The following is a 27,370-nucleotide window of genomic DNA, read 5'->3' as shown; positions in this document are numbered from 1 at the left end:
GCCCTGGCTTATACTGTCTGATGCTCTTAGCAGTCTGCATGTGGTAAGAACTGGGTCTGAAAGCTATGAATATCCTTCACTGGGCTAGCATGGGACCACTATTTAGACAGAAATAGAACAAGCTGAAAGATAACCACGTATGAAGAAAGAGCAAAAACCAGTATCACTGACTGTAATATGAGGACAAGTTAACTGTAGCATGTCAGAGACTTGACAAGTTTTCTTCACTAATGAACAAAGGCATACTGAACACTTCTCATTAAGTTCCGAAAAATAACTATATGTACCTTTCATTTAAAAAAAAAAAAAAAAAAAAAGAATTTACTTTATTTCAAGGTCTGCTTGTCCAACAGTAGTTCTACATATAAAACCTAAATTACATCTTCATTAAGAATTGAAACAATTATGAACCAATCAAAACAAACACAAATCTTTTTATCTCCCAAATAACCACTCAGACTAACACTATGGGACAGTTTGAAAGGCAAATCCTGATCAGCAAACTAGCAAACAGTTTGGGTTGGAAGGGACCTTAAAGATCATTTAGTTCCACCCCCTCTGCCCCGGGCAGGGCCCCCTTCCCCCAGCCCAGGGTGCTCCCAGCCCCGTCCAACCTGGCCTTGAACCCTTCCAGGGAGGGGGCAGCCACAGCTGCTCTGGGCACCCTGGGCCAGCGCCTCACCCCCCGCACAGGGAAGATTTGCTTCCTTATATCTCATCTACATCTGCACTCTTTCAGCTTAAAACCATTACTCCTTGTCCTATCAATACAAGCCCCGGTACAAACTCTTTCTCTGTCTTTCTTATAAGCCCACTTCTCATAAGTATTGAATGGCTGCAGTAAGGTCTCACTGGAGCCTTCTCCAGGCTGAACAACCCCAACTCTCAGCCTTTCTTTAGAGAAGAGGTGTTCCAGCTCTTTGAGAATTTTTGTGACCCTCCTCTGGACCTGCTCTAACATGCTTATGTCTTTCCTGTGCTGAGGACCCCAGAGCAGGACGCAGTGCTCCAGGTACAGTCTCACGAGAGCAGAGTAGAGGGAGAGAAAAACCTCCCTTGACCTGCTGGCCCTGCTGCTTTTTTTGCAGACCAGAATACAAGCGGCCCTCTGGGCTTCAAGCACACATTCCCAGCTCACTTCTCATTTTTCATCCACCAGCCCTTCTTCTCAGCCAGGCTGCTCTCAATCAGTTCATCACCCAGGCTGTACGGATATTGGTGATTGCCTGGACTTGGGTGCAGAACCTTGCACTTGGTCTTTTTGAACTCCATGAGGTTCACATTTGTCTGCTTCTCAAACCTAACAAGGTCCCTGTGGATAGTAAAAGCTTACCATAGGGTGTCTAGATCTGAAGCTTACCATAGGGTATCTAGAAAGGAGGCATTACAGACCTTGCAAGGCCGGGACATCATGTCAGGCAGGCAAAAGTAAAAAAAAAAAAAAAAAAAAAAAGAAAAAATGGAACCAGGAAATAAATAGGAAAGTCTGATTTTTGTGCTTCACATTGTATAAACAACACACAAGACAAAGAACAGGACACATTATCATGGCTAACACAATTAGTAAAAGAGAACCAGAAATGTTTCATCAAGATACTCACAAACCCAAATTAAAGCACTGGTGCTCCCTCTGACTCAAATGCACTCGGTTGCATTCCTACCTCATAAAGGGAGTCAGTCTCACATGTGAACACTAAGGAGGCAGCCAGCTCATCATCTCATATACACAGAAGTTCTCTAAACATAAACAGGGGCAAAACAATCTTTGAGGTAAGATGGAAAGTGGTCAAGCACACAAAGACTTAACTTCCTTGTTAAAGACTCAGGAAAGCTGCAACACTGAGACTTTTCACTGCAAATCCCTTCATTTCCCATCTGTTAGGAAAATTTCTACTAGCCATGATGTTTTCATGACTCCCCAGTGGTTCTCTGCTCTGCAGACACTAGCTCTCCTCATGTTTCTCACTGCCATCCTAACAGAGGCACAGCTGACCTTGCCTGTTCAAGACATCAGTACATTTGACCGAAATGCAAGTCTGAGCCTCACCCCAATGGTACGTTTTCAAGATGGGACCTATACTTCCTTCCAAGATACCAGCACATCTATGTGTCTCTCACTTTCCTGTCCCTTCTCTGCATTTCCAGACTGAACGCAAGAGGGGCTACATTACTAATAATTTTTAAAATCTAATTTTTAACTTAAGCTAATCAAATTTTTTTTAGAAAACAAAACCCCAAAGCCAAGATCTTACAGAGTGCTTCCTTGAGCTTCAATAAACTTATAGCACTGCAAATGGGGTCAGAATCTTCTCCCATCACTTAGGGGAGGTGAGAGATACGTGACTTTGCTGACTACACAACAAAGGCTCTTTTGAATTATTTACTACAGCAGAACTAACAAATCATCTGGATGTAAAGCTGCAACACTGCTCCAAATACAGAAATGAAAAACTAGGGTTGTAACTGGTGGGCTGGTATTGTCTTTTAAAATAGCTTTAAAATATATCTTCTGCTATGTTTTCACTATCCTTGCACTTCGTAATTCAATTTTTGTAAAAATATTTCACCTTAACCTTCAAACTACAGTGATAGACATTGCTCTCAAATAGATTCTCAAAGCTGGTGTTTTTCAGAAACTAGGAAGTATCTGACAAGAACAAAAATTCCCACAGATATGAGCTAGATCTTTATCAGTATTTTATTTAAAATAGGCAAAAGGTACATGTGTTTTGGTTTATTTTTTTTCCCCAACTGGAACATTAGCACAAAGCTATTGATTATTTTTGTACTTACAAAAAAGAGGTAAACACAAACCTCAGGTAAAATTCCACTTTACCTGCACTATGCTGTTTTGATGAACTAGATAAGACAGAGGAGAAAAAAAAAAATAGATCACTGCTTCAGGCAAAATGCCCAAGCATGTCATTCTATGGTAACATACCAAAATTGATTATTAAGGTAATTTCAGTGCAATGAAAATGAGTAACCATAATTTTTATTTTGAAAAAGCGTACAGTTTTTCTGTGTTCTGTTGTTGATATAAATCTTAATAAATATTCATAGATAACTCTAGGACACATCATTAGCAAGCTGTTCAACAAGTTGAGCAAGTGCTGAATTAGGTATTTTAAATAATTATTATAAATGTATCTTCTCATAGTAACATGGAAACGACTGTAGCATGTTGCTTAGTGAAACATCATATTTATTTAAATATGATAACAAACAAACGCTACCACCAAGGAGAAGATTGCAAACTTTGACTGTACTAGAAGAATAAGTGGATGATTCCAGAAGGTTTAGCTTCCCTTTGTCCCCATTGCTCAGGTAAGAAGTGACTTGTTCCCAGGAGCTCCAGAAGCTTAATCTGGGACTCATTACCATGTTCCCAAGAACAGTATCAGTAATTCCCCCAACCTGCACCTATGACCACACGTAACAGACAAGAAAGCTGTATCTAACGGGCAACTGAAACACCTGTGGTAACAGAACCAGAGGAATTTTCTCCTACACATGCAAAAAAAGGAAAATAAATAAAAAGTTTTTACCTTCCTTGTAACATTATACTACCAAGAACAGTAAACTAAGAGGGTTACTTTGGTAGTCACACAGCATGCCATGGGCACGACACATTCATGAGCATCCCAAACACATAAACAACTACAAAACCCAACCTCAGCAGTAAAGTTAAAAAAAAAAAAAAAAAAAAAAAAAAAAAAAAAAAAAGTAAAGTTAAAAAAAGAGAACAAGCTGGTGGATCTCAAACAATAGCCAAGTGTGAGCCCAGAAGAAAAGTATCAGGAAACTGAGTGACCAACCTCCAGACTGAAGGAGGTGGGGGAAAAACAAAACAAAACAAAACATAAAACTGATACCATCACACCTGCACAAATCAAGCCTCCTCAGTGTTTATGAAACACGATCCCAAACTGGACAAAGGGATTGTAGTTTCCCCATGAATGTGGTTGGAGGTGAGAGTGCTGGACACCAGATCAGTTTATTTCTGGAATACTTTTTATATGTGTCTAAAATAAACTGCCATTTAATCTTGCTTCAATGCTTGTATCCTTTCAGCCTGTGAGTCAGTTGGCAACTTCTCGCAGTATGCTTTTGTCAGGTTCCCACATATCTTTAGATCAGTCTTCTGCTGCAAATTGTAGGACAACTCCTATTCACATTAATAGGAGCACTCACAACTTTTTGGGGAATAAACCGGTGTTTAACATGCTTTTTATTTTGTGCAAGGTTACCACAGTTTGCCATTCAATTAAGAACACTAATCAAAACAAAACAAAAAATTATCTGTGAATGCTGAACCAAAAAGATCTGAACTGAGACGTGGTAGCTCAATTTTCACTTGGAGTTCAAGCAACAACTAAGAATCTGAGTTGCCGAGGAGAATTTATGCAAGGTTTCATTTGTTGCAATCTATGAATGATAAAAGGTAAAGCTGAAGTTTCAAAAGACTACATAAGCATAGACAGACACTATTTACTGTGTCTCTCAGAGACCCATATACACACACAGAGTATGTCTCCAAGCATAGGTTTACCTGAACATCTATATTTTCTGCTGGTAAATCTTTCACATTATCTTCAAAATACCGATATTACAGGTATCAACGGTACCTGACATTCTTTTCTGTGAAAAAAGCATTATAGTAGTAGCAGAAACACAAGGAAAGGGAACTGTTACTTCCTCACTAAACACTTCTATTGTTTTATAGTACTTTTCTATCTTCTACTTAAATGGAGTCATTATCAGAAACTGGGATTTTGGACTATATTCTTTCCTCAGACATATTCGGCATGTCATGACTTAAGCATATGCAGTGTTCCTAATTTACCATCAGATTGATTACTGATCAATTTTAGTACACAGTACTACATATATTTTCATACATATATTGACAGCCTGAGCACATTTAATAATCCCAGCGTGTGGATAGCTTTGTTTTTTCCAGCACACAGTGCCAAAGAAGCTATTGTGACCATGCTTTTCATTTTTGTCAGAGAAAGAAAATCCAATTTATAAAAATGTAAAACTTTTACATGGTGTTACATCAAACTGCTTTCTAATTTCACTTGCAAGTATATAACAAAGCAGCTCAACAACTATGCACACAACCTTTATAGGCTAGGTCCTCTAATCCCTCTCGTATTTGATGCTTTATCAGAGAAATCTCTCTCTAGGCTGTCGCATCTTGATGGTATGGAAACTGATTTAAAGATTTCTTGTAAATGTTATTTTCTCCACCTTGATCAGAATTTTTGTATAATCAGACACTGCTAAAGGAAAACTTTGAGAGCACTCCAAGGTATATTAACAAAGGATGTATTTTGCTTACAAACAACTGTCCTAACTCTCATTCTCACTGGAGGCCCCTTGAATTTCTTCTAGAACATTAAGGTGAGTTTGGGCTTTCTGAGGCTCATACATCATGCAATTTTTCAAGACTGACATTGCAGCAACTGGTTTTATATCCAATGCTTCACATATATAGACACTTTCTGTAAGGGAAAGACAATAAACTGTAACTGCAATTTGACATCAGTAATTTGCCCTGGAGATTGTGGCTTATTTATTAAAAAAAAAAAAAAAAAAAGTGACATATACATTCCAGATCATCCTATGTAAATGATAAATGGCCATAACACAGCTATAAAGTATTAAAATGAAGTCTCACCCATCATTGTTTTATCAGTTGATAGATTTTTTCCTACAGTTTTAAAATATACATCTCCAATAACGTTTTCAAAAATACATGTGATTTTCCTAACCAATAAATAACTACAGAGGCAAGCCAGCTAACCAAGACTAAACTGTAGACTGAGTTTACAGTATGCCAGTTATCTTACAGTAACTGCCCAAACATATTCTCTTACTCAGTGTAATTCAAGACAAATTTAGATCATGAAAAATAAGTGACCTTATATTTAACATTAGTACATGCGGTAAAAATACATTTATCTACGAACTGAGCCATAAGTGTGGCAGCTTCTTCTACTGGGTTTGTTAAGAATTTCAGATATCCTAAGGCTTCTTCATAATTTACACTGCCATCTAGTGTAGGCTATATTCATACATTCCAAGCTCCCAACTATCAGCACCTGAGGTATCCAAAACCAAAAAAATTCCATAAAAATAGCAACAACCACTTTTGTTTATTTTACTTGGAAACTATCAATTCCTAGAAGGAAAAGAATACACTAGCCAGCTGAAACAAAATACCAAGACTTAAAGCTATCTGATGCTGACAGTAGGAGAGCCAAAAAAAATTACTAGATGCAATGAAGAATGATATAAATGTATTTTTAACTTGGTGGCTGAACAATCATCAGATATGATTCATTTGGAAAAATGTTTAATGTCAATTCCCTGAGTGAAAACTTAATTAATGAAGGCTAAGCATCTGTGCTTGCATAGAAACTACAGATCAAAATAAACAATATTTCTCAATAGCAGGTCGAAACTGAAAATGCTTATTTCAATGTATTGTTTTTATAAAACCAGTTGTTTCTTCATCATTTACATCCTCTATCTTTATTCCAAGGTTGGATCGCTGCATCACTGCCTGATGAGCCTGATCACACTGCTCCTGCAAAAAGAGCCGTTGTGCAGGTCTGCAGGAAAGTTTGCTTTACGGTCAGAGGAAGCATTGCCATCTTTATCATTTCCAGCTAACACTAACACAGACAGGCTACGCCACATGGCCGCTCTACAAAAGCCACACAAATTGTGTGTCATGACAGACGATAACACAGAAATTCCAGATATAGTATAGCTCTATAACTGTCTTCTGGAGGGAAAAAAAAAAAAAAAAAAAATGCCCAACCCACACACTTAGTTGGCTAAAGCAAAAAGGCACTTTTCATACACACTCCAACTTTCAGATTATTAATTTGAAAAATTAAAGCTCATCAACTGAAAGTATATTTTTAAATCTATAAATATAGCAGACTGACGTTAGCCTGAACGTCAAATGCAGTAGCTCCTACTCTGTGTACCAAATTCTGTTCTCATTTACAGTATAAACTAGAATAACACATTAAAGAGATTTATTCCAAAATTATGTCACTATGGCAGAGAAAGTAATTTCATCCTATAAAACTCAGTTCTACCCATACCTGTTTCCTTTAGCCATTTACACATACACAAAGTAAACAAAATCCAGGCAGAGCAGTGATGTCACTGCTGTAATAGAAACACTGTACAATACCAAATTGTTGCTGCGTTCTGCTTAATGCTCCATTTACACAGCAGTAAATACACAAGATACCGAGGCACATTTAGCTCCTAGACTTTTATGCCCATTTTCATGTTTTTGAGTCATTTTCGTAACAGAAATATGTACCCTACGTTCATCTTACTAGCATTGCTATAATATGCTAAGATCATAGTTTATAAACAAACAATACAAAAACCTGATGGTACATGGAAAACTGTCAAAATACAATAAAAGCTTATTTCCCACAAGACCTACTCCCTCTTAATTGTCCATTACGCATCCACCTCTTACAATTACAATAAAAAATTGAGTCTTTTTAGTGCCTCATATTAAGAGATTTCATTCTATTTGCCAAATTAGCATTTTTGCAGCGAGCAAGAAACTCCTATTGACAAGTATACCGCTAACAGAACTAAAGAAATTGATACCAATGAAAGTGGTCATGTATATATGGTAAGTTTAAGAGAAAATACTCCCCAGACAGACTTAACCCAGATTGACTTTACTACCCTACTCAGGATAAATATTCACTGAGGTCACAGCATAGGATGAAATTTCATAGAAACGGGATATACAACAAAACAAAAAACATCCACCACAAAAACCACAGCGGGATTTCCTTTTTAATGCCATGGCACATAGTAACAGAGCACAAACTCAGCCTGCCAAAGAAATGAGCTTGATAAACAGCATCACATTAAACAACTCTGACATAGTACCATGTCTAGCAAGCACCTTTAGCTTGTGTTTTCTTACGTATTTTCATTAAATAGAGACTTCTTTAACATTAAAAACAATCTAAATGAATGTATGGGACAAATTCACTGACAAACAGGAAGAGGAGGCTTAGTTTGTCAGGCTGAGGCAAAACACCTACTAGCATCCTAATCCACATTAACTCAATATTAAACCACCTGTGCAGCTATAGAGTTGAAACTACTGTAAACAGAAAAACTGTCCTGCCCAGTCTCTTCTGGATTCAGAAGGGTGGCAAGTTCTACAGAACTTGGATCTAAGACACCTCAGAAGCTGAAATAATTCTACATTTTTAAATAGTCCCACTAAAGATTCCGAGAACAATTTAAAACCCATTGCTGAAATGTGTAAGCAAACTTTACCATTGTAAACTTGTAAAACCTACAGAGTAAAACATATACAATTCATTCTATTCACTCCCTCTTAAAAGACAAATTATTAAATGTACCTCGTACAGCGTTAAGATGCCCACTTCACTTTTCAGTATGTTATCTCAGCATACCTTGCCAAAAAGGTACACAAGACTTGGAAGACAGACAACATATCCTGTCTCCTAACAGTAATTTTCAGAATAGAATGCATTGTATAAATCTGATTTACTGTTTGAGATTCTGCTCATCTTTAGTTTACTTATGATGACAGAAGAAATGGGAAAAAAAAAAACCTCTTCCCTGAAATTACCTGCTACTGACCTGGACAAATAACTGAATCTACCTTTCCAGATTGTGGGGAAAATAAACTAAAGAATCCTCCATCATTAATTTATAGTTTTTTCTCTTCTTAATATTCAGCTGGCAAGCACTGAACATAGTCTTCCAAAGAGCAGGAAACTGAAATTCACAAACCTCAACTCCTTCCTAGAACTGCCAGTGTGGATTTTGTATCAAGACGAGTAAGTCTTCTTAATTAAAATCTTCTATCACTGTGAAGACATCTATGAACTGAAGTCCAGAACCACACTCAAACCTTGGGCAATCCAGCTAGCCTTTCAAGGTTTTTCTCAGGTTTTCTGTAATAGATCAACTATCAACAGGAGAGCCTGATAAACTAACTGACCAGATCCTTATCTGGCAGAGCTAAGGAAGAATTTGGCATTCCTTTAAAAAAAATAAAAAGTTTAAAAAAAAAAAAAAAAACTTAAGGGCTGCAGGAGCAAAACCAACTGTGACTGCTTCTAAAGAACAAGATAGAGAATCTGGGACAAAATTCTAGCGAGACTGACAGGCTTGTAGGTGAAATCAGGAAGTGTGGGGGGGGCTCCTAAACCCAGGGTAAGTAGGCAAGACCAAAGGCTTGGTGACGCCAGGAGTGCCTACTCTCCCCAAATAGCATTTCAGCCTTCCGTCCACCCCACGTTTGACACATGAAGTTAGATTTCCAGGTTCCTTTAAGAAGCCAAGGAAAAATATTTCATAGAATTTGATTCATATGATTTCAGATTACTTAGGAAGAAGAAATCCTTCCTCAGAAGTGTGATAAATACCATTCACCATTAACATTTTATTGTTACCAGTGATGAATGTAATACAAAAGATTTAATAAGCCAAACAAAGCTAGCCCTTCCTAAAAATTTCTATCAGGCAGAGCATTTGGCATACAGGAAAAGTTATGAAAATATAAATTAGGGAGAAAAACGTAGCTGACTGCCCAAGTGTTTAAGAATGCTGGTTCAAGGTACCATAAATTTTGAAGAAACGTTAGTGTTGGGAGCAATTCTCCGCCTTTCAGTTTGTCTCCTAGCAAACTGTCTTACTTTCTTTTGGAAGTCTGCTACATAAATCCAAAAAGTATCGATTTCGTATTTCTCTGCAGAAGTCATATGCAAAAATATATATCTGTAACAAGGAAAATAACTCAGCAGACATATCAATCCCTCTACTGCTGCCCAAAATTCATAGTGGATTTAGGCCTAGGCCTGTTCAAACAATTGCTTCACCTGCAGCCTGTCTTGCAGCCTCCACTCTTCACTGTCAACTAGCAGCACTATCCTCCACAGGCTGACTTCAATGCTCCAGGCAGATCTTCTACTCCTGGTTTTTGGTTTTTGTTTTGTTTTGTTTTGTTCTTGTTGAGGTTTTGGGGTGGGGTTTTTTTGTTTTCTTGCAGTACAGTAGACTTCCAGGTACTAAGCACAGTATTAATCATACATTTTTATTCAGAAAACCTTCACCTAATGTTGAGAAATCTTCAGGTCTGATCAGAAGGATAAGGAGACAGCCATAAAGCAGGATCTGTAGGAGGCACCTGGATACACCTGCTCAAACTGATATACCTTAGCCTGAGGAAGACAGAATTCTTTGATCAAAGAGAGCTAAGCCAGCCTCACAGGTAAGTCTCTCCAGAGAAACCAGAGCAAAAGACAGATCAGCAGCACTTGCAGGGTTTGAGGAACCCATGGAGAACTCGAACTTGAAGCTTTAGATAGTCCAAGAAAGCCAGAAAAATAAGAGCTTTATTTTAAAGAAAGATTTAATCTTATCTTGAATGCTGTAGAAAGTCTGTCAGAAAGCAAAGGAAAAAAAAGCAAAAATAGGGCTCTGAAGTAGTACCACTGCCATATGCTCCCACTAATGCCATCAGGGCTGTAAAAATCTCACAGGACTAATTTCTGCTCGTATTAATCTTGTGACTTGTATCTTAATTTTAGTGGAATTATCAGAATGTATGAAGTAAACAGCATTCAGTCCTGCATGGATAGTTACAGTAATGAGGATCTACATGCACAAACCTGATCCAATATACAGGTTCATGGGACAAAAAAACCTAAGATACTGCAGGGCTTTAGAGCTAGTTCAAATTTAATCAAGTGAAATTAAAACATTAAAAAAAACCCCCATAAATTACTGGAATGCTGCCTTTCTAAAGACTGCTATCACATTCACAAATACTTCTCTGAATGTAAGAAGTTTTGTTGCTAACCAATTTTTTATATAAACTCTTGCTTTGATACAGACTGAGAAACATACATTTTCCCCCATCACTCTTGCTTTGTAGACATGCTTTAAATATAGATAGAGGGTGCCTGTAAGCCAGTGAAGACTGAAAATTAGTCTTGCTTTTGAGATTCAAAGCCAGATTTAAATGGCATCTATATGGCCTGATTTTAGTATATCTATTTTAACACATCATTAATGGATAAATAAACAAGTAAATTTCTTCTGGTGAGAAAGACAAATGGAAACATAATTATGCATCAGATGAAAACACAGCTCTACAAGACTTTATCCTATTATTTTTATTACAGATAAGGCACCAGGCTAGCTTTGGGGACCATGCAAGCAGACAGGACGAGCTCTGCCATCCATGCTTCAAAATCTGTATGTCATTTGGGGGAAAACAGAGCTCTACTTGGTCACAGTTCAGAAATTAAATAGCATCCCCCCCAGCCCCCCCTCTTCTGGCTGATACAATTTCAAGTTACAACTCCACTCAACTCATCATCCATACCTAATACCTTTCTTCTTGTCTCCATCACATTTCAGCAGACGCTGTTATGTGCAAGGTGGGGATCCTATAGCTCAATTAACCCGTTAGCGGCGCCTAGGGAGCCCGCCACCCGCCTCACCAGCCAAGTACCCCCAACTTTTAAAACACGACGGAAAACCCTTGCAAATCAGGTCCCCAAATACCCGCGTCACCCGCTTCAGCTGCGCGGGGGGGAGAACGGCCAGGCACCGGCGCGGCGGCCGAGGCGGCCCCGGGGCTCCCCGGCGGGCAACGCCGCGGGCAGAAAGTAGGCGAAATCCCCAGCGGGTCTCAGCTGGAAGTTGGCCCCGGCAGCCCGCGTCCCTCCGTGATCCCCGGAGAACGGCGGGCGGGCGGGAAGGGGTCCCCGGGGCGGGCTGGCCGCCTCCCTCCCCTCAGCCCCGGCCCTGAGGGGGGCGCGGTGCCCGCCCCGGAGGCGGGAGAGCGGCAGCCGCCCTCAGCGCACCCCCCGCCCCGGGCCGGATCGCCGCCCGCCCTCAGCGCACCCCCCACCCCCCCCCCGGGCCGGATCGCCGCTCTCCCTCAGCGAACCCCCCTCCCATCCCCCGGGCCGGAATCGCCGCCCGCCGGGCTGCGGTGGCCCCCGACGAGAGCGCCCTTCACCTTCTGGCAGGGCTGCGCACGGCGGGCGGGCTGTAGCCTTAACAAACTTGATAAGGGAATAAAAGGGAGGGACTTTGGCGGAACCCATTCCCAGCTTTTCACCTCTCCCGACGCGACGGAGCCAGAGGGGAAACAAGGAAAGAAAACCCTGGCCAGCGGCGTGAGTCCCCCCCACACGCCCACCCCACCCCGGGCGGCGGTTACCTGGCTGGCAGCTGCCCGCCCGGTGGGGCGACCGGCGCGGCACTTTCCTCCGGTGCGTGCGTGTGTCGCTCGGGCGGCTGGAGACCTGCTATTTATAGTCCGGAGCCTCCAGCAGCGCGAAAAAGGCGAGAGGAAACGAAGGGCTGAGCAACAGCCTGCCCCCACTCCCCGGGCAAGCCGCGCCGGGCAGAGCCCCGCCGCCCTGGGGAGGGCGAGCGGCGGCTGGCGCTAGCCGCGGGCACCGGAGCTCTCCGCTTGCCCCCACCGCCCCCTTCCCCGCTGCCGCCCTCGGGCGAGTCTCCCTCCCAATGTCACCGCAGGCCGGCGGCGGGCCCCGCAGGTGAGCCCGCGGCGAGGAGGGGAGCCGGGCGCTGCCGCTGCCTCCGCCTCCCTGGCAGCCCTGCGGCCGGCGGCGCGGCGCGGCGCGGCGGAGCCGCGCAGAGGTGACCCGCTACTGCTGCTGCTGGAGGAGGCGAGACCGACACGGGGAGGGGGGGTGGGGGGGGAGGGAGAAGCCGCCGCTTGCCATTCACCTCCCGCCGCCCAGAGGGAGCCCGGCCTCCGCGGCCGCCCCTTGCCGAGCGCCGGGGAGGGGGCTGAGGGGCGGCGGCGGCGAGCTCGGCCCGAGGGGGTCTCTGCGCGCGCGGCGGGGGGGGGGGGGGGGGTGCGGGTAGGCAAGCTCCCGGCCGGCACCTTCCCCCGCCCCTCGGGCTGGAAAACCCTGGGCACGGTCACTCAGGGGAAAGCGGCGTGAGCGTGGGGAGATGTCCGCCGCCTCCCGCTACCAGAGCTGGGCACGGGGGCTGCCCAGGAGGCGAGCGAGCGGCTTCTCGGAGCCGCCGGGCTGCCTTCTTCTGCGCTGCGAAAGTTTGGGGGGTGGGGGGGGAGGCGATGAGGGCAGCCCCTTCCTGTCAGCGAAGCGGGGGGGTGGGAGGGCTGCCCCTACCCTTCCGCCGGCCCCGCCGCTCCAGAAAGGGCTCGTGGCCTCCCCGAGCCCGGGCCTCGGTCCGCAGGGAGCCCCGGCTCCGCCGGCGCCGGGGGTCAGGCCGCGTCGAGGCAAGGTGCGGGGTCGCTTTTGGGGTTTGGCTCCTTGTAAATAAATGGCTTCGCACCGAAGCTGGGCTGGGCTTTGTGTGGTCGATCTGACTTCCTCGGGACAGCCACCTCAGCGAGGCCCCGATGGGCGAGCTGGCCCCTTTGGCCTGCACGAAGGTCGGCTAGTAAGCACAGCATCTTTAGGACAGCCTCTGACAGCTGGTTTAGCGTGTAAGGCAACAGAGGAATTCAAAACCCGAGTAATTTCTAAGGCGTTTGACTCACTTTATAATAATCTTTATATAATCCAGTTTATTTCTCTTCTACCTAGATAAATTCTGATATTTCAACCTTCGATTAATCCTAGTGAGACGACTTGTGCATTTTAGCGGGACACAGTCTGGAATTTGAGCTGTGTAAGCAACTCCTACACTATCATACACAAAATAACTGAAGTTAATGCAGATTAGATAGCGACTTTAGCCTACTCAGTAGCATTTGTTACAGGGTGGGATTTTATGGTTTCCTGTGTCGTAGTAGCTGCGGTCATCTACAAGGTACCTGGACAAAACCTGACAACGATCTCCACAAAGCAAGATTGAGTTAGCTTCAAGAGTTTGAACTCAAAGTTGTACAGAGAGACAAAGTTGGGAGAACTGGGGAGCTAACCAAATACTTTTGCTATAAGTTATGTAAAAAATGAAAGGGAAACACTGAGAAGGCATGAGGGAGAGTGATTTGGCTTTGTCCAAACACTTGAACATAAGAAGTAATAAGCAAAAACCTAGCTTGATGGAACTACCCATTTATGTAAAGCTGCTCATGCATAAATGTTTGCAGAATCAGGCTCATATTGAACAAACCGTTGTAACAACGTGAAACTGCCTTTTAAATTCAGAGATGAGTCTCTCGAGTATCTCTCACGAACAATATTATGCTTCTCACAACAGGAATTTCTTCACAATCTTCCTTCTTGTTCAATTTTTAATGTTCCATAGCATAATACATAGCAGAAAAGATCCTGCCAGCAGAGGAATCGGTACCAGCAGATTCAGAGTGCCACCAATGAAAATCCAGATTGTGAACAGGGAACTCGCAAAACTTAGCTTGATATAATTCAGTAGCATAGGGTGTTTCTGTCTCTGTGTTCCCTTAAGAACTGACTACTACTCAGGTTTAGTCTGCAGTTCCTTTTCAAATGGAAGCAAACCTAATCACTTAGATATGTTCAGAACTGAGGACAAAGTCTGTAAAATTGGTGTCCCGTTAGATTTGGAAGGAATTGCTATGAGAACACCTGCTTTCTTATTTCAGTCATGAAACCTTAAAAACATACAACAGTGAACATTACAGGAAGCAGTTATCAAAAGTATTGTCTTAAAGCACACTTTTTCTTGAGCGAGGCTTTGCTGTACAGCCAGTCATACTGCAGACCACAGGAAGGAAAAAGGCTGATTTTTAGATTACTCTTATGTTAAGATGCAAGTTGTTACTGGAAGATGCCTGTTCAGAAACCCGCCATATGTCAATATGGGGGGGAAAAAAAAAAAAAAAAAAAAAAAAAAGATAATCGGAGTTTTATCCCCCTCTGAAATGTTTTAAAATGAATACATACTCTAAAACTCTCTTTCATCATACAGTCAAAATTTTCAGAGCTTGAAATTAAACTTAAGCATAAAAAATGTCATCTGATGTTCAAAAGTACCGAGCTCAAAATTATTTCAGATGTGTTTCAATGCTCCCTACCTCTGAAAATCACATTACCTTAAGTGCCTAGATATGGATTTAGGGTGTCTAACTGCTTCCACTCAGGCTTGAAAATTTTAGCCTATATATACCTGTGCTTCATAATAAATGTATCAGAAAGCTTCAGACAAGCTATAAAAGCATTCTCAAAAAAGCAATGCAGACTTGAGCCATTAGAAGATGAGACACCAACCTGACAAAGTACTTGGCTGTATAATTCAACTCATTCTGGTATATGGAAAGTAGCATCTGAAGCCCAGCCTTTAACAGACAGCTGTAGTAGCAGGAGGAAAATTAAAATGCAATGCTTACTGGGGCAGTTTTTTCCTGTTACTTACTGGTATTTCCCAACATTTTTCAAATCAGCATGCTTCTTCCTTTAAAATCTCCCTTTCTGCTAACTCCCCAACTCCTATGTATGACCTCCTGTATTCCACCTTATAAATATTAAGTATATCTAAGCTTCCTGGTCTGATGCTACTCTGTTTGACTGTCAATTCAAGAGTCTCTTACTTAGTGAAAAAGGTGAGGATAAGGAGGTGAGGAAGGGAGCAAACAAGAAATTAAACTGACAGACTTAGGACTTCCCAAGGGAACAACAGCACGTGGAGCTATTGGAGAATATCCCCGCTCTGCTAGCCAGATCCAATCTGGCTAGCAAGGTTTACTATTTCCAGGCCAAGGCCTGAGATCAAAGAGAACGCTAAATCATTAAAGAACTTCAGGATGAGAAAGAAGCAGGATTTAATGGCCTGTCAGCAGCTGGAGTAGAGCCTTTCTGCTGGAGAAGCTCTAGCAAGCAATCCGAGTCTCCCAGTGCACAGGGGGAAATAACAGTGTTGCTAGGAATTCACTAAACTTTCAAGGAAAGGTAAAGGTCTAAGCAAGAGAAAATGCAAACCTTTGCTATGGGCTTTTGCTCAGAGCACATTTCGATGGATAGAAATGGTTTGTTTTCAAGAAGCTCTTTTCATGTTATCTTCGATCGGCACTCTGTCCAACAGTTTACCAAGGGAAGGGAGTTAATGTACACCAAACGCAATGGGGTCTGTCACACAAAACCTTGTTAGAAAGCAGGGCTCTGTCAGCCAGAGTAGTTAAATTTAGGCTCAGTATCAAAGGGGAACTGAAGAAGATGTAAACCATTCTGTATTCCTTAGCACTGAAGCATCTTTGAAGGCAGAGCTAGGGTAAAAATCCAAGGCTGCTTGTTCTCCAGACAGTTAGTATGAATGACTGCATAGCATAATTGTATTACTTCTTCATACTAACCACAATACAGCAAAGAGTATTGAATTTATACCTGCTTTATAATTGCAAAGAACTAGGGAATCAAAAATTAAATCCTAACGAAAGCATAACCCGTTTCCCTATCAGTGGCTGATCACTCCCAACCCCTTAAAGCCACTCTCCTACTCATGGTGGAACCAACAACCCTGCCTGAAACTAAAGGGATGCTTCTGGCACTGAACCAAAACCTACAACACCAAATGAAAATCAGCAAAAACACATCCTAAGCAGGACTGAACGTGACTGGCACAGCTTTCTGCGTAACAGTGTCACTGTAGATTACTGCACAAAATTGAAATCTGTGAACTATGTCAGGCTCTTCAACAGAACCAGTGACCGTGAACTTGGCTTGGCTCTTGGTGCCTCACACCTTGTTATTTACACTAATGATCAATGTGTGCAAAAAGTTACCCTGCTAATCATGATTTATACCCAATATACGTATTATCGTGCAGCTACAGAATGATTATAAAAGAAGCAAGAAGATGGTAAACTAGGTTCTGCAAGGGAACTGAAAATCATGTGTTACTGAACAAATCAAGGTCTTGACTTTACAGGTGGTTCTGCGTGGGCAATCGATTGTGCCCGTGGCTCCAGGGAGGCCTGTACCGGCCACTGCCAACACAGAACAACTTGCAGGATCAACACCCACCAGAGGAAGAGCTGTATAACTAATAACGGAGGTGAAACTGAAATTGAGACAAATATCATACTACCCAATACCAAAGAAAGCAATGTCAAAGGAAAACACTTCCTCAGTTATCTGAAATGATTGCAGACTTTTCATCAAAAGATGATGAGGAAAACCAGTAGGGAACCACTGGAGAACACGACTGCAGAGATAGTATTATACTGTGTACTAAACGAGAGATGGGTGGTAGTGCAAATAATAAAAGAAAAAAAAAAAAAAAAAACAGATTGAAGTCTTGTGCTGACTAGATTGCACCTCCTGCTGAAAGACGGGTAGATATGCTTCCTTTACACTTTGGCAATATTTATTGTGCTTGTTGTATGAGTAGGGAATGATTGTAACAAAGCTATCCAACTCAAATGTTTTTCTGTGCATTGGTTATATCATGCAAATATTTACCATCAACACCAATCTGAACAGTAATTTCACTTCTTGCCCCATTGTCAGGAAAAAATCAGTCTTAGAAATCCCAGACAAAGCACTATTATTGTTCTTTTTCTTAATAGCAGCTTCTGAGTTTCATCATTTACTGCTGCCCAGTTGTGTATAAAACCAAGGAACAACAAACAGAGTTCCAAAGGACAGCAAACATTTTATCACTAATATGTCCTTGGAAATATCATATTCATGCTTCACAAAATGCTGAACAGCATAAGCCTACTCTACTGTTCAAAACATGATAATGGAGTGACTTTATTGTAATAGCCTCTATGTCAGGTAGCCTCTCTTAAGGCTTGCATAATAACTGTATGATGTGCTCTGGCCACTTTGACAATAATGCATTTATGTGCCCAGGCCTAATCTGGATCAGATATTTGCCAGGCAAGACAGACATATGCTGATCTTGTATTAAAGACTTGTATTTAAAAAAAAAAAAAAAAAAAGAGTTTTCATTTCATTTTCTGCTCACTTACCTTGCACCAACGTAAATAACTATACATCATGCAAGGCTTTAAAGAACCAAGATCAGTGATTAAATTATTGGTTCAGTTCCATTAGTATAAACTCTATGGACTTTAGGGGTCTTTTTACTGACCTACACACAGGGCAGAAGCCACAGTTTTTATTAGGTCTACTAGTTTCGTATGCTATCTTTTAGGCCAAACACCCTGTTACAGGATGTTGGACACTACCAAAAAATCACACTGCTCTATTTTATCTCAGAAAGCAAAAATACTTCAATATCTTTCGGAAATACTTGTTTCAGATAGAAGGTGAAAGGCAGAGCCACCAGTTAGTTTACTGTCTAAAACAGTAAAGTCATCAGACAAGCTGAAATGGAAGCAGTACATGATTCCCTACGTGCTGACAAAATTTTGTCATTGCTTTTTTCACATTCCCTATGTAGGCTGAATTTCAAGGAAGGTTTGTATGATGCTAGAACAGACCTGTTTTAAAGCACTGTGTTGACATCCACCAGAAAAAAAAAAATAAAAAAGGCTATCAAGAAAATTTCTCAGAAAAAAACCACACCAAACCCCAACCCCATTCCTATGGCTTTCAGTGCAGTTTCATGGCACTTTTTATCCTCCCACAACCGCCACCTCAAATTAGAGTTCAGACTTCTAGTTTCATTCTCAGAAGTTAAAACTGTAACCATTCCCTACTCAAAAAAATAATATTATTAATCTTCTCCCTTTAAAACTCTGCCAAACACTCAAGAGAATCTGGTTTTGTCCTAAATTTAATCCCATGTTCCCTTTGCCTCACCATTCAGAGACAAAAAAAACCTGTCCCCTGGCATGGCAATGCCTACAAAGAGTGTCCCTGCCAATGGCCAGCTGTTCCTAATTCTTTCATTTTCCAAAGGGATGAATTGGCAGAAAGAAGCTGAGTTCACATTTGCATTGCTCTCCACTGGTGTAATTATTTATATCACATTATATTGAGGACAACTTTCTCTCAAACCGTGATAGTTTTTTTTTTCTGTTTGGTTGGGGGTTTTTTTCTACTTTGCATGGTGAAAATTAAAAGGTTTGCTGCAATATAAAACCAAGCCCTTAGAGCTTTCCAGTGCTTTCAGTGGAGTAGTTCACACAGTAGTTCACACCCTCCCTTGAAATAGATTTTGGCTCCATTTGTAGCAGCTGGTTGAAGACAAGCAACATCTAAAATATTGAAAATTCACAGATCCCTGCCAGATTGAAGTAGCAAAATGATAGGATACCTTATCATTGGTAGCTTGATAAAATGATTATGTGAACTCCATTCTCATTTAATATGTATTTCCTTTTACAGCTGCATACATATATCCACTAATGCATACCGTGGAAATTCATAGCAAGAGGAGCCCAACAAGATACCACACTTGTCTGAAGAAAACACTTGAAAACGAAAGAAAATAATTTAAGCTGAAGCTTTAACAGATACTCTCTTCCATATGAACGTAGGGGTTTAGAGCTTGAAAAGAATGTTCAGAAATAAGGTGAGAATGCAAATGGATAATTAATCTTTAGAAGTTGCATTTTCTTCTGTTTACTGGCCATTCCCTGTTCTGATGGAAGGGAGTCCAGGCCTGCGTTACAGGTGGAGCTGATAACTGAGTGCTTTGTGCAAGTCCACTACTGTGTTGAGCAGCAGATTTCTGAAGCAATTTTGCCTTTAACTTAGATGTAGCCAATTTTCCCAGGGCTTGGTGCATAGAAATAAAGCCTGAGATGAGAAATTTCACAGGTCCTGGGTGGATTTCTGACATGTGTGCTAACAAAACCTTAGAGCTGGGCACGAACCTGGTGCCCTGTGCCATGATGCTCTGTCCCTCTCACGTCCCCGCAGACCAACCCCCAGAGGAATTCACTCAGATAAACTTAACGTAAAGCTTCCAGCATGCATTTTTCTCTGACCGTATTTCATCCATGCATCAAAGGGAACGTCACTGACAACAGAAGAAGATTAACCACTTCAAATACCAAGTGGCAAAACTGAGAACTCACAAGACACAGCCAGTGCTTGAGTCAGCAAGCAGGCAGGTTTGAGTAGTGGGCAGCGGGCTGTTGCAAGTATGGCACCTCAAGGGACAGATCTGAAGGAGGGGCTGGCTCACACCTCCATGTGAATACCAGAAGCAGGGAGCTCCTCTCTGCCTGCCACAGAGGCAAGATGCCACCAGTCAGCTAATTGGTAACACCTCATCTCTCAAAGGGGAAAACTCTTCTTGCTCTTGCTGAACTCCTGCTGTCACACTTTCCTAATTTAAGAAAGAAAAATACAGCTCTGACTCCCCTGGTTTGAAAATTTGCTAGCACCTGTTCTAATCAGCTAACGCTTTAAATCACAGCCGCCTTGGTTTCAGAGAAGTTTTACATGTAGGATAATTTCCTATCGCCATTTTGCATTGGCTCATTCATGTACCTATAATGTACCCAGGCCTATGTTGGCCAATGATTTTCCTTCTGTTTTCTACACCTCGGTAGACCACATGCAGACTCTCACCCCTGATCATTTTATACTGGTCACAGCAGGACTTTAAAAAGAATATATTTTACTACACAGATGAGCAATCACTTTCAAAACCCTTTGCAGTATTTTCCTACCCACTGTGCTTCAGTTCACAATTTGATGCCATTCAAAAATAACAGTCTCTTGTCTGTGTATGGTATTGCAGCCTCTCTTAGGGTAAATGCTTAATCTAAAATCATCACCTCTTAATGGTGCATTCTTTTCTCTATACTGCAATTTAAAACAGTAATACAAAGAATATTTTGGAGAGCTTGATATATGCCTAGCTGATTATGTCCCTCACTTCTCATCTCCTGATCTTTGATATATTTTGGATTTTGACCCTGTCTGTCCTGTAGAAACTTGTATGTAACATGAATTGACTAGCTAAGAGCTAATGATATTCACTGCTTAAAGTCTGCTGTATGCTCTGCTGGCTGAGGTCTGTTTCTTCCTCTGTGTGCCTTGCATTGTAAAGTAAAAAAAATAAATGGAAATAATTAGCACATAGTGATTGGTGGTGAGGACAGTGGGTTTTAGGTCCAGCTTTGCAACTGATCTGTTGCATAATTTTGAGAGTTTCATTTAATTTGTATGGATCTGACCCACTTGTAAAATAGCAATAATCTCCCTCACTGACCTCTCAAGGTACTGTTAGATTTGGGCCCTGGCTATAACTGTTAGATTTGGGCCCTTCAGCACTTGTGTGCCATTCAAGTTATAAAAAAGATCTTTGCCTTATGGGACTTATTTTGACCAAGAAAAATTAATTCATTTTTGGGAAGTGTCAGGGGAAATTCTTTCCTTTGCATGCCATAGGGCAGTAGACTGCCTCAAAGATCTTGGGAGGAAGTGGAATCGTATTAAATTGTTGGCCTAAAAAGGGTCACAAAGCTTAGGAAGGAACCATATTTTCTTTGAGTCTCTTGGACTATTGCCTGCTTCACTCTCCATGTCTAGGACACATTGGCCTTTCATTAATTGAAGCATTTAGCCCAAGTTAAAATCCTCAACCAACAGACTCTACACAAGAGCAAAGTATTGTTATTCATTTTAAGAGGAACATATTTAAAATAATTTAAGTCATGTATCAGGTCATATGAGAAGTCAGGCCCATTTTTATCAGGAATTAATATCTCTCAGCTTCTCTGGTTAGCAGTAGATTGGTATCAGGAACTATCCCCTGCTCCTTCCTGAGTTTTATCTAGGTCATCTTGATACATGCAAATATTCTACTGAATTTAACAGTTATTCTTATGAAGTTTTAGGACCTCTTTCTGCAGCTCAACAGTAAGAATATTTAGCTCTAAGCTTTATGTATGTTGTGGTCTGAGCTCAGAGGACAACTGAGCGCTATGCAGCTGCTCACTCCCTCCTCCCCCCCAGTGCTGAGAAGGAGAAAATAAGTAAAGCCTTGAGATTTAAGATAAGGACAGAGAGGGATAAATCACCCATTACAGTCACGGATGAAAGTCAGACTTGTTAGGGGGGAAAAAAAACAACATTCATTTATTACAGGCACAACAACAACAACAACAACAACGCTTAAGAGAATAGGACAGTGAGAAGCATTGCCACATCTTGAGAACACCTTCCTCCACCCCTCCCTTCTTCCTGGGTTCAACTCTGCTCCCGATATCTCTACCTCCTCCCCGCAGCGGCGCAGGGGCAGGGAATGGGGGGTGCAGTCATTTCTGCCACCTCTTCCATCTTCGGGAGGGGGGAAACTTCTGGAACTTCTTCCCCCTCCTCCAGCATGGTCCCCCTCTCACAGGAGACAGTCCTCCACAAACTTTCTCTGATGTGAGTCCCTCCCACGGCTGCGACCCTTCCCAAGCTGCTCCGGCGTGGGACACCCCTGCACACTGCAATCCTCCCAGCGCTGAACTACAACAGTGGGGGCTACTTCTTCCCACAGGGTCCCAGCCTCCTTTGGGTGCAGTCACCTTAAATTATTGTGCAGGTCCCCCCACATGCCATAAATCAGTGTCTACTCCACCGTAGACTTTCGTGAATGGCGGGGTAGGCTGCCCTGCTGTCTCACCACAGGATACAGGAGAGTCTCTGCCCTGGCACACCTTCCCCCTCCTTTCTTCTTCCTTTCCTCCACTGACTTTGGTGTTCACACAGATGTCACAACTTGTCCTTGCAACTCCTCCTCACAACTCCAACTCTTTCTCCTAGGTCCTTTCTTAAATACATTATCGCAGAGGTGCAGCTCATTGGCTCTGCCTTGGTGCGGAGGTGGGTCTGACTTACAGCTGGGGGAGCTTCGAGAAGCTTCTCACAAGGGGCCACCGCTGTAACCCCCCCCTGCTACCCAAAAACCCCACCACTCACTCAAACCCAGGACAATGCATTTGTCTGCAAACATTCTAATATCTTGCTGCTATCATGAAAAATAAAGAATTCTGTGTCCTGAAGCAGAACTACATAGAGCAGATAGCTATGTAGATATAACACATCTAGTTAGAGAGAAACATTTTTTCTTGTTCTCAACAAAATATATATTTGGTAGGTATGTAACAGTAACTTCAGAGTGTGCTAATTTGCTTGGTTGACCTCCCATAGATAAATGTCTTCAGAGTAAACACTATTTCAGCTATTTCAGGGTTAATTAACCTATGTGACTGCCACTATTTTCGTGAAGACTACTTAATAAAAGGTAACTTACTTCCACATTCGAAGTATAAATCCATTATAATAAAATGCTTGCATTCGTCTTTTTTTTTTTCTCTCTTTTACTAGTTAACTAACATTAGTTGCTAAGTAGATGTTAAGAGTTACAAAAATACATGCTCCTAGAAAAATATTTTAGCAAGTGTAGATGGTGGTGTTAATACATAAAATAACTCTAACCACTTCCTCTCGGTTATTTTTAGGGACAAAGTAAGATCAACTGGTGTACGCATATACTGCTTGTAAATCAAGCAAGAAAAGAAATACAAAATACAGCTTCTTACAGAAGTATTAAGCTGTCTACATTTCATACACTGGCTCAGAGTCTGTTTACTTTTTTCCTTTCTGTGACAAATTCAGAGAAATTCTGTTGGATCCAGCTAAACTGTTCTGAATCCACAGCATCTGACTAAGAACAGGATTCACCCACTATGTACGAGATGTATATGTAACTGCCTGCCAACCAACCACAGACAGGGATTACCTTGCACCTTTACCATTTCTTGTTAAAATTACACATCAGAACCTCAGGAAATGTGGTAGTAGCCTAACTCTGTGGTGTGGGCTGGGGAGGGTGTGAGAGAGGAGCTGAGACGGAAGAGTTGGGGTGGACAGCAAGTCGGAGGCAAATGCACTCCATTGCTTCTTCGCCCTCAAGCCGGTGCGATGACACACGTTGTGGCTACCTTGTCTTTGCTCTAGTGTTACTCACAGCTTGTATGAGCAGCCACTCTTAGAGGTTTTGATGTTCCTAGGATGTTGGGGAGAAGGGAGGAGAGAAGCCTGTGCTGTACATGGCACAGGGGCTGTTTTGTGGAGAGACAACAATCCTTCAAATCAATCTCAAAACATTTTGTGGGGTGAGAAAGGTGAGAGTAGAAGAGGTGAAGCAAATGCTGGCTTCCACAGAACTATCATCCAGCAACCTTTGCCAAAGGAATCTGGGGGACATTTCCTTCTGCTGTGAAGAGAAATTCAGGTTCTTGTAGAAATGTTATATCCTACGGCAATGTACACTGAGGCAAATACTGTCTTTCTTTAGGATTTCCCAAAAATCTCATTCCAGGATATACCTATGTTTTACCTTTCCTGCCTTTTGTGTCCAAATAGTGGTCTGCCCAAGGAGGTTGTTTGCAATTGACATTAAATGAAGAAAGCAAAAAAATGGAGAATAAACAATGGCAAAGAAAAAACTATCTGGGAACTATGGAATTCTGACTTTTTGTATTATATTTTTGAAGACAAATTCTCCTCTAGGTGGAAATAATCTCCCCAGAGGAGAAGTCCTTTTCCAAACATTTATTGGATGTAAGAAATAATGGATATAGATTAAGCAGAGCCCTTGAGTCAGAGCTGATTCACCTCTGCCATGCTCAGAGACATGCAGAATGAGCTCCAATTTGTCTGCTAAAGACAGGGTGAGTGTATGTCCCTTGTGGCTTGAAGAACAAAATTAACCTGCATGTGAAACTGGCTAGAGAGGAAACATATATACTGGGTAACGTTTGTATCACAACTTTACTTGTAAATTAGCCATTCATTTTCCTCTCCTTAATGAGGGCAGAGGTTAAAACATGGAGAATGAACAAGCATTTCACAATTAAAGGTGAGAGTAGGATGGCAGTGTACAAGGAAAAAGCCTGTGAATTGCTATTAGTAATGAGTCTCCAAGAGCTTCAGTCTGTCGAGTGCTTTCACTACCGCTTTACTTTCGGAAGAAACTGCTGAATGCCATCTCTCTTGATTACCCCTGCAGAAATACATTTCTTGTCAGACTCATTTTCATATAAAATCTTAGAAAGCAAGGGGAGCTGAAGTATAAGACAACAGAACTCATGAAGGAAGGTAGACATACGTGAGGGCTTCTCACCATTCACTGTTCAGATGTTTATTTTACTTGTACATGGAAATTTTTCACTGTATAACTGACATTAAGACAATCATAAAAAAATCTGCGAAAGTGATGTGACTGCAGGGATAATCCAGCCAAAATCTGAGCAAGGACTGAGAAGCACAATCAGATCTGATGCTCTTCAAGGTGTTGCAGTCCTTCACTTAGCACTGACATTTATTACCTCAACAGCTATTGGCAATAGAATCTTCGCTTTCTTGCCAAATGCATTCTGGTGCATGATATTTTCCTTGTGACAACACTTGTAAACAAAGGAGATGAAAGATTAAAACAATGACCATAGTCTTATCAAGGAATTCTTCCCTCAGACTATAGGCTGATAGTTACTGTGCTGTTATACTTCGTATAAAATGTAGTAGGATGCTTTAAATCTCAGAGTCCAATTTCTGAAAATACATTGGTTGGAAAAGAGAACAGAAAAAGCTATCATAACATGAAATACTGTAAAAATGGGGCAGTGTTGATTTAGATACCAAGTTTATGCATTTCAGCACAGATGTAATCTACTCTAATCAGCACTGAGGCATTTATTCCCCTTACTTTAGGATTTCTAGAAGAAATGGTGTATAGAAGAGTAGTAAACAAGTCTGCTGTTTGGAAATGGTACTCGGATAAATCCACATGCCACTATAGTACTGTTAACAAAGGTAATAGTGTAATAATAAAAAGGTTAAAATGTCGGGAAATATGTCAAAATGTTTCTTTAAAATTAAACCTGTAGTTGTTGATCAGGTACACAGAATCTAGCATTTTTCTCACCTGACATTTTGTTTATGCCATTTTCCAGTCTGTGAAATCAGGTAGAATGCATATGAAAAATATTTATTTTATTCTGTGGTGTGCTACATACAGGCTATCGAATCTCTATGTGTACATTTTGATAAAATAAGAAGTACATTCCTGAAGTTCCTTTATTTACTGATCAAGCAAATTTCCTGATAATGAAAGAAAACCAAACCACATCCACAAGAAGCAGTAGTCTGAAATCTCTGATATGCAATGTTAAAGCAAGACCAGCTTGTAAAGAAAGACTTTTTTTGTCTGGTTGTTTTTTTGGTTTGTTTTTTTTTTTTTTTTTGTTGTTTGTTTGTTTGTTTTTGAATGAGGATGGTAGATTTAGGAAAAATACAATTGCCATCTCCTGCATCTGGTGGCTGGTCTGAAATACATATTTTAATTATATTTGTGCATGTTCAGAAATATTGGCAGGGATTTAAAATAATCATAACTAAGCAGAAATGCTACCTTTGATGACAGACCAATCTTGGTCCGTATAAAATTATAGCATAATAGCTGTAATTCCTTTCAAATATCTGAAATAACACGAAACCTGTCTTGGTTTCCCTGCACCACTGTGTAAGGCGGGTCTATCAGAATATTCAGCCTGGGTGTACTTATTGCTTCACATTCAAGCATGCAGAACTCCCTATTTCAAGATGAAATGCAATGATTATATATGTCACTTCAACTGTTCTCATTTTCTCCTCACTGGATTTCCAAACAAAATCCAAAAAGAAGCTCAGAGAGCTGAGGGAGAAAGCAGCTGATCTTCTGTTCCCCTTGAAGGAGGAACACAGCAGCTAGTTCAGCTTCAGCGCGAGCTGCAGCGCGGAGAGGGGTGTCCCTCCCTTCCATACGCTTTCCCAGGCAGTAGTTGCCATAAACAACGTTGTAGTACTGTGATGTTGCAAGCATGATAATCATGTCACACATTTGGATGATAACGCAAACAGCCTAAATGTCTGTTATTGCCACAATAACAGTTTCAGCGTAGGAGCCAAGACAAGGAAGAATAGGAACTGAAGAAAATACGGCTGTTATACAGAGACTATTCGAGTTAACAGATGAAGATCCACCTCCAAGAAGCTGTTTTTCCCTTCACAACAACCTAGTGAAGCCTTCACTGCCTCTTGTTGAGGGGTATTTCTACAGCACCATTTTTCGTTCTGTTCTAAACTGACGAGTCCACTGATTTATCTGACTTTTTGTTACGACTGTCATTTATTAGAATAGTGAAGAGATATGGGAGTAGGCAGAACAATCAAGAAGAAGAGAGGTGAGAGGAAGTGTGTAAAAAATAAAGCATTTTATGGAAGAGGTCCATGGAATAATAAACTATTAAAAAATTCCCTGGGGTATTATTTTTATACATACTGTACAGTTTAATAGAGGATTGTAGTGTATAATACAAGTCTAAAATCTCATAGAAATAACATGACTTTTTAGTGGGAATAAATGTTTTGTTAGAGCAATATCTAGGGTATTCTATTTAATTTTTTTAGAAATGAAGTTATTTTCCAGT

The 27,370-nt window shown here is 41.3% G+C and overlaps 1 protein-coding gene across 4 annotated transcripts in view; it reads right to left on the bottom strand.

Moving 5' to 3' along the window:
• Positions 1 to 22,133, bottom strand: part of INPP4B (inositol polyphosphate-4-phosphatase type II B) — a 342,715-nt gene extending 320,582 nt beyond the window's left edge. For 2 of the 4 annotated variants that reach the window (XM_042796879.1, XM_042796880.1), the window contains exon 1: positions 12,278 to 12,732. The gene's annotated coding sequence lies outside the window, so the exon portion shown is untranslated. Of the gene's footprint in view, positions 1 to 12,277; positions 12,733 to 22,122 lie in introns of those variants that run through there. The other 2 variants (XM_042796878.1, XM_042796881.1) reach the window with 2 other exon arrangements.
• Positions 22,134 to 27,370: the final 5,237 nt, after the last annotated feature.

The sequence above is a fragment of the Tyto alba genome, unplaced genomic scaffold, assembly GCF_018691265.1.
Source record: "Tyto alba isolate M040663 unplaced genomic scaffold, T.alba_DEE_v4.0 Super-Scaffold_23, whole genome shotgun sequence".
Classification (NCBI taxonomy): Eukaryota; Metazoa; Chordata; class Aves; order Strigiformes; family Tytonidae; genus Tyto; species Tyto alba.
This window is presented reverse-complemented; position numbering and strand designations above follow the sequence as displayed.